Source organism: Sciurus carolinensis, chromosome 12 (assembly GCF_902686445.1).
Source record: "Sciurus carolinensis chromosome 12, mSciCar1.2, whole genome shotgun sequence".
Lineage (NCBI taxonomy): Eukaryota > Metazoa > Chordata > Mammalia > Rodentia > Sciuridae > Sciurus > Sciurus carolinensis.
Window position 1 is genome coordinate 7,773,874 of NC_062224.1, and position 7,777 is coordinate 7,781,650.

Sequence of the window (7,777 nt, forward strand, 5' to 3'; positions counted from 1 at the left end):
AGCAATTCTGATTAGCTTGCCTCTGTATGGCCTAACTTTTTCAAACCTTGTGGCTTTTACAATTCTTTCCTTGTTTTGTATGTTAGGAGTTTTAATTATAATGTGTCCTAGGCAGGGTTTTTTTTTTTTTTTTTTTTTTTTTTAATCTTGTCTATTTGGGATTCTAAATGCATCCCCTCTGGATGTCCTTCTCATTCTCAAGGTTTGAAAACTTTTCCTTTATTTCCCTGAAGAGGTTTGCCATGCCATTAGCCTTCATCATCTCACAACCCTCTTCAGTTCCAATGATATTTAAACTTGTTCTCTTTATGTTGTCCCAGAGTTCTTGTATATTCTGGTCATGGTTACTTTTTTCTCTTCTTTAATACTGTTTGAATGTCCAAGGCTGGCCACTTTGTCTTCCAGTTCTGAGATACTGTCTTCAGCATGATCTACTACTTTGGACTTCAACTGAACATTTTGTTTTGTCTTTTATTTCCAAGATTTCTGTTTGGTTCTTTTCCAATATACCTATCTCCTTATTGAATTTCTCATCTATATCCAGTATTCACTTCCCTAATTCATTCAATTGTTTTTTTTGTGCTCACTGGATTTCATTGATCATTTTTATAGTCAGTCTTTTGAATTTATCTGGTATTTCATGTTACCTTGTTTTTTCATATTTATGGTATTCTGTGTTGGGGTTTTTTGTTTTGTTTTGTTTTGGTGCCAGGGATTGAACTCAGGGCTGCTTTACTGCTGAGCCACATCCCCAGGCCCTTTTTTATTTTTATTTAGGGACAGGGTCTCACTGAGTTGCTTAGAGCCTTGCTAAGTTGCTGCGACTGGTGTTGAACTTGCAATCCTCCTGTCTTAGTCTCCTGAGCCACTGTTCTGTTGGATTTTATGCATCTTAAGGATGAATTTCTCTTCCACTCTTATGTGGACCTTCTCAGGGCACTACCTTCTCTTACCAGTGTCCTGGAATATTAGGTTGTTAATGCCTTTGTCAGTATATTTTCAGATAAGTTTTGGAGTGTAGTTTGCCTGCTAATTCTTTGGTGCTGATTAGTATACTTGGTAGTTTTGTGGTGCTGGGGATTGAATCCCGGACCTTGTGCTTGCGAGGCAAGCACTCTACCGACTGAGCTATATCCCCAGCCCGCTCCACTTCCTCTTTAGGTCTCAGAAGAATGAAATCCTTCTTGGAGTTCTGGCAGTTGTGTTCTGTGTGGTGGGGTATGTGAGGCACACCCTTTGTGATCTTTTTCACTTAACTCTGGATTCTAATAGGGTGTGGGAATGAGCTAAATTGTGACTCCATAGCTGTGGTGTCTGAAGCCTTTGTGTTATTTCTGTTTTTGCTGTAGGAGAGGATGTCCATGAGTGGGCCCTGAGGCCCTTCCCCGCCTCCTATTTGGGGCTTGGTCATTAGGGTATTTGTCTCTTCTCTGATTAAAGTATTGTTGAAGTCTGGGTGTGGTTAGTTTGTGGGCTGTTCAGCAGCAAGGTCTCCTGTGAAATTGTGTCCCAGTGGGTTCCCGGCACCTCACAGAAAAAGGGGAAACAAACAATAGCAGGACAATATGTAGTATTAATATGAAATAGATCCCCAGTGTCTCCTAGAACAACACTAGTTACCACAAAAAAGGAATGGTGGGGTCAGCAGTTGCCAACCTTCAAAACAAATACCTGCGCTCTAGCTCTGACATTAAATAGCAGGTGTCGGCTGTGTTATCCACAGCACTGAGAGCTGCAGCAACACGAATGGGCAGGAGTCACATTAACCAAACAACACTTAGAAATTCAGTTTATTAAGAGAAGAGAAAATGTGACGGAAGGTAAAAGGAAGTTTAGAATGTTCAAAATGTGAACAGAGAGCAGAAGACATCTAGGAAGTGACGGCTGTAAAGGAGGAGAAAATTCACAGGAGAGGGAGAACAGGAGAGGCTGGCTCTGAGAGGAGGAATTAGGAGGGAAAAAGGAGGAACAAACAAAAACCACACCAAACCAGGTCAAAACAACCCTGACCCTCAGCGGATAAGACTAGTAAGAATCATAAAAAAGTTGAGAAGAAATAGGTGTATGTCTGTCTATCCATGAAATAGCAAGAACTCACACAGGCAAAGATTCTTAATGAAAAATGAAAGAATCGTCTCCACTTAGGTGGTTGGAACAGTTGACAAGGACGGATGATCCCTGCCTGTGCCCGACTCCCTTTTTTTTCTGTTTCGTCTTGGACTATGAACCCCTAGAACAAGGTTGTTAAACCTATCACCTTTTGTGCTGTTCCCTAAGTGCCAGCGGGAGTGGCCTAAACCTGAAGCTGGAGAAAGTAACTCTCGTTCCTTCTCCCCGGCCTGAGGCAGGATGGGTGGGAAGTACTGGTGATTACAGTTGTGTCCAGGCAGATCAGACCCATGCACTCCTAGGTGGGAGCTGCTGCAGAGTCCTACGAGGGGCGTTCTGGTGGCTGGGGCTTAGGGACTTGGTTGGGTAGTATCTACTCTGGACTGATTAGATCAACACACCCCGAGTTCCAGGCAGATGCACATCTCTGCTGGGAGTTGGATCTCAGGATCCTCCCAAGAAATCATAGGGCAGAGCAGCCAACCCTTTGCCCACTTTACGCACTCTGTTGTGCATGAACAAGGCCTTCCTAGGCTTAGTGGCTGAGAATGTCCACACCTGCCTGTCCAGTGTCCTGACCTCCTCTGGCTGGTCATGTGAGCTGTAACTCAAAGGGAAAGCGAGTTGCACTCCTCTCCAAGTTCTGACTTGAATTCCCCTAAGTACAGTCTTCTTCCTGTTTTGATCACATTCTGCGAGGTATGCTCCAGGCCACTAGGTACTTCTGAGGACAGTGTGGCAATGTTTGCTGTGATCTTCCAGGCTCAGGCTGGTGCACCAGCAAGCTGGCACGGCCTCAGCTTTCTGCTTGCCAGTTGAGAATCACAGCGCACTTTTCAAACACCAGCACATGGAGCCTTGATTCAGTTGACTACAGGTCGCTTTTCTGTTCCACAGGTTTTTCAGAGCTAGGCTTGTCCTTCTGTTTCTCTGTTATCCCTCCCCTCTGTGGTGAACTCTTTCTGCTGCTGCTGCTTCAGCTGGCTTGGCTCTGATGTATTCGTTTTTTGTTCAATGCACCTGAATTTCTGAGTCTCCAAGAGACTGTCCGTCTGATGTTGATTGAATTTCAGTGGATTCCCTCTTGATTCGCCCACCTTGCTGAGACGTGATAGTCCTGCTGATTGATTCCTGAGCCAGGAAGCAACTGGAAATGCAGGCTGCCTTTAATCTGCCATCTTGAATTCTCCCCAAGAGGCATTTTGTCACCACCACTTCACAAACACCATCACTTTCTTACACTTTGGGCACTTCGTCCTTCTCTCACCCACATGGATACTGTAGGAAGAGCCGCTTCCTATTATGTGACTCTTCTTCCAGGTATGATTGACTGGCAGAGGGGTGATACACCTAACCCAAACTCCCCCCCAGTCAGGAAATTCCCTTAAAAATTTTACATTGTGAATAGGAAGCTACTTTCTGCAGTAAGTTGTAGAGTCCAGGGATTAGTGTCCATGTTTTTAGTATGGAAATCATGTGAGCACTTCCAATTCCTAAGAGGAGACTATTAGAATTAAATACTCAGCAAAACAACTACCTTTCAAGAGTGAGTGTGAAACAGACATGCTGGAATAAATAAAAAAGCTTTCTACATATTTCCTACTGGAACTTTTTAAGGAGATATGGTAAAAAGAGGAGTAAGTTATAACAAGAATGCTTTCAAGGACTGGGGTTGTAGCTCAGTAGTAGAGGGCTTGCCTAGCCTTCGTAACACACTGGGTTTGATTCTCAGCATCGCATGTAAATAAATAAAGGTTTATTGACAATTAAAAAAAAATTTAAAAAGTGCTTTCAAAATTCTCAAAATACCAACACTTTTGTAAAATTTATATATGATTAGAGTCAGTGACTTACTTGTCTTTTATTACTTGACTATACTTTTGAAATAGCGATTGACTCTAGTCTTTGCTGAAGTGGTTATATGTGTGTAGTAAAATTTCACATATAACCACTTAAACACATTGGAAAGAAAAAGTAGTCACTAAAGGGCATTGGAAAATGAGGCAAAAGGGAAGAGGAATGGAAGGGACAACACTATTTCTAGTGTTTTTATTTTAGAACCATGAAAATATATTACCTAGTAACTGCAAAGTCTCCATTTTATACTAGTAATAAAATTATGTAATCTATTTGGGTTGGGGAATCTAAAAATAAAAATAAGAGGCTTGAAATCATCCATAGGAATATTTTAAAACTTTAAAAAGAAATAATAGAAGACACTAATAAAATTAGGAATCATCGCATTGGTAAGAAGAGACAATATTAAGATGTTAGTTCTTCCCATTTTGACAACTAGGCTTCATACAATTCCAATTTGAATCACCACAGTTGTTTGAAGAATCTGATAATATGGTTCCTAAATTTATTTGAAAGCAAAGATCAGGGTGAGCAAGATGTTCAAGAAAAGAGGAGGAAAAGGAGATGGAAAAAAAAAAAAGATTTGCTTTAAGACTGGTAAAGTAGTAATTATGAAAGTATGCATTGGAAAAGAGAAAAAATTGACCAATGAAACAGGAACAGAAATCAAAACATTTTATATATATGTGAATTAAAATTTGAGGTTTTCAGCATGTACAATCACAGATAAGTGGGAAGAAAGTGAATGTAATGGTTAATTAGTTTAGGTGTTAACTTGACTGAACTACAGGGTGTCCAGAGAGCAGCTAAAATGTTATTTCTGGGTGTGTCTCTGAGGTGTTTCTGTAAGAGACTAACTTCTGAATCAGTAGACTGAGTAAAGATCTGCCCTCACATGTTTTTTGCCACCATCCTCTACATTGAGGGCCCAGGTAAAATTAAAAGATGGAAGAAGGATAAATTCTCTCTCTTCTTGAACTGGTGCCTCCATCTTCTGCCCTTGGACATCAGAGACCCTACTTTTCAGGCCCTCAGATTCAGATAAAGACTTAGACAGTTGGTTCCCTGGTTTTTAATCCTTCAAATTTGGACTGAAACTACCCCACCAGCTTCCCTGTACCTCCAATTTTCAGATGGCAGATGGTGAAACTTCTTAGCTTCCATAAGCCAATTCCTCATAATAAATCTCTTTCTAGCAATCTCTATATATCTTACTGGTTCTGTTTTTCTGGAGAATCTTGACTGACAAAGTGACCTATTTAATTACTATCGCCATATGAAATGAAATTAATTTGAACCTCTACCTCACACCAAAATCAATTCCAGCATTAACTATTAAAAGATATGTTAAAGGAAAAAAATTAAAAAATAAGAACACTTTTAAAACTTTTGGTTTATTAGACAGTTAAGCAATTATCAAAAAGTGCATTAGCCATATTAACCATGCTAAAAAAGATTGGTTAATGCAACTATATTAAGAGTGAAAGGGGATATGGCTCAGTTGGTAGAGTGCTTGCCTCGCACGCACAAGGCCCTGGGTTCAATCCCCAGCACCATTAAAAAAAAAAAAAGAAAAGTGAAAAGTTTCATTCATTGTATGACACCATAGAAAGGGTGAAGTTAATATCCCAAATCATAGTTGCAACAAACATAACTCACAAAGGATTATTATTCAGAATAGTAAACGAAGCAAAATTCCACATGTCTATAGGAGAGTTGGGAATTGGGCAACAGATAAAAATAAGTATGTCACTAAATAAAATATAGTCAATAAGTAAAATATAGAAATTGGGAACATGAACCTGAAGGCCAAAATGAGTTGCCATTTCATAGTGACATTATTATTGCTAGAGCATACAGACTACTGAAACTTTTGAATCCTGTTGGGGTATAGAATAATACAGTGACTTCCAGAAACCATGGTCCTGTGAGCCTGGCTCTTCATGCCTCCCTGTCTGCCTGTCTGCAGTTAGGTGTGGATTTAGAACAGGGTTTGTTGCAATGTGGTGTTTGGAGAATCATCTTGAGCATCTTAGTTAAAATGGAGACTTCTGGTTCGAAGGGCTCAGTCCCAGAGCTACTGACTCAGAATTGCTGGGGATGAGACAAGCATGCCTTTTAAACAAGCCCCTGCATGTAATTCTGCTGTTCAGTTTAAGAACTACTGTCCTGATGGACCTCTTGCCCATGTGCAAGATTATACCACCAAAGAAGCAACCCAAATACACATCAATAGGGCACAGGCAAATTGTCATGTCTACACGGTGAATATTACACAGCAATAAAAAGCAAGGAACCAGGCTGGGTTTGTGGCTCAGTGATAGAGCGCTTGCCTAGCATGTGTGAGGCATTAGGTTTGATCTTCACCATGTAAAAATAAATAAATAAATAAAGGTATTGTGTCCATCTACAACTAAAAACATATTTAAATAAAGAGCTAGGAACCTTACACAGATATATTATATTGATTGAAGGAATAAGCCACCAAAGACTATCCACAGATTAAAACATTTTTATAGGGCACAAAAGCCAAACAAAACTGTTTAATGCTCCTATTCATCTATCATGTATTCATCCATCTGTCTCTTTATCTACCTACCTACCTACCTACCTACCTATCATCTATCTCTATCTTCACGTATCTTGGGACAAGGGAATGAAAACATAAAATTCATCCTGGAGTAACTCTGGCCCAAGAGTGGAGGGTTGGATAGGCAGGCAGAGAACAGGATCAGGGAAGAGCTCAGAACTGGCAATGTTCTGTTGCTGGTGGGACTGCAGATTAGTTCAACTACTATGGAAAGCAGTGTGGAGAATCCTCAGAAAACTTGGAATGGAACCAACATTTGACCCAGCTATCCCATTCCTCGATTTATACACAAAGGACTTAAACTCAGCATACTACAGTGACACAGCCACATCAATGTTTATAGCAACTCAATTCACAATAGCTAGATTGTGGAACCAACCTAGATGCCCTTCAACAGATGAATGGATAAAGAAACTGTGGTATATATACACAATGGAATATTATTCAGCCATAAAGAAGAATAATATTATGGCATTTACAGGGAAATGGATGGAATTGGAGAATATCATGCTAAGTAAAATAAGCCAATCCCAAAAATCCAAAGGTGGAATGTTTTCCCTGATAAGTGGATGCGGATCCATAGTGGGGGGTGGATAGGGAAGAATGAAGGAACTTTGGATTATGCAGAGGGGAGTGAAGGGAGGGATGGGGTGGTGGGGATGGGAAGGACAGTAGAATGAGACAGACATTATCACCCCTATGTACATGTATGATTACATCACTGGTGTGACTCAGCATCACTTAACAGAGGAATGAGAAGTTATGCTCCATTTGGGTAAAATGTGTCAAAATGCATTCTACTGTCATGTATAAATAACTAGAACAAATTAAAAAATTTAAAAAAAGAATTGGCAATGTTCTGTCTTTAATTTGAATGGTGAGAACACAAGTCTCAGCAGTTCAATTTTCATACTTCGTAACAAATGTCTTTATCATTTTCCTTTAATGTCTAATATCTTATAATTAAAGAGTAATATAAAAATTCTAAAGAGAATGTGTGTGTATGTCAAAGATGGATAAAATGAACGCTGATAAAATGGGAGTCATTTACTCATATGTTTGACAGCATCAGTTTCAAACTTACTGCATATTCACATTTTATTCACTTCAGATATTAGTTGTTTTTTTTTCATTTACAAACATGATTTTATGCTTCTGAAATGTTGGCCTTTTTGCACATTCCATAGGAGGGAACACAAAGTCAATTTTGTCCCAGGAAAA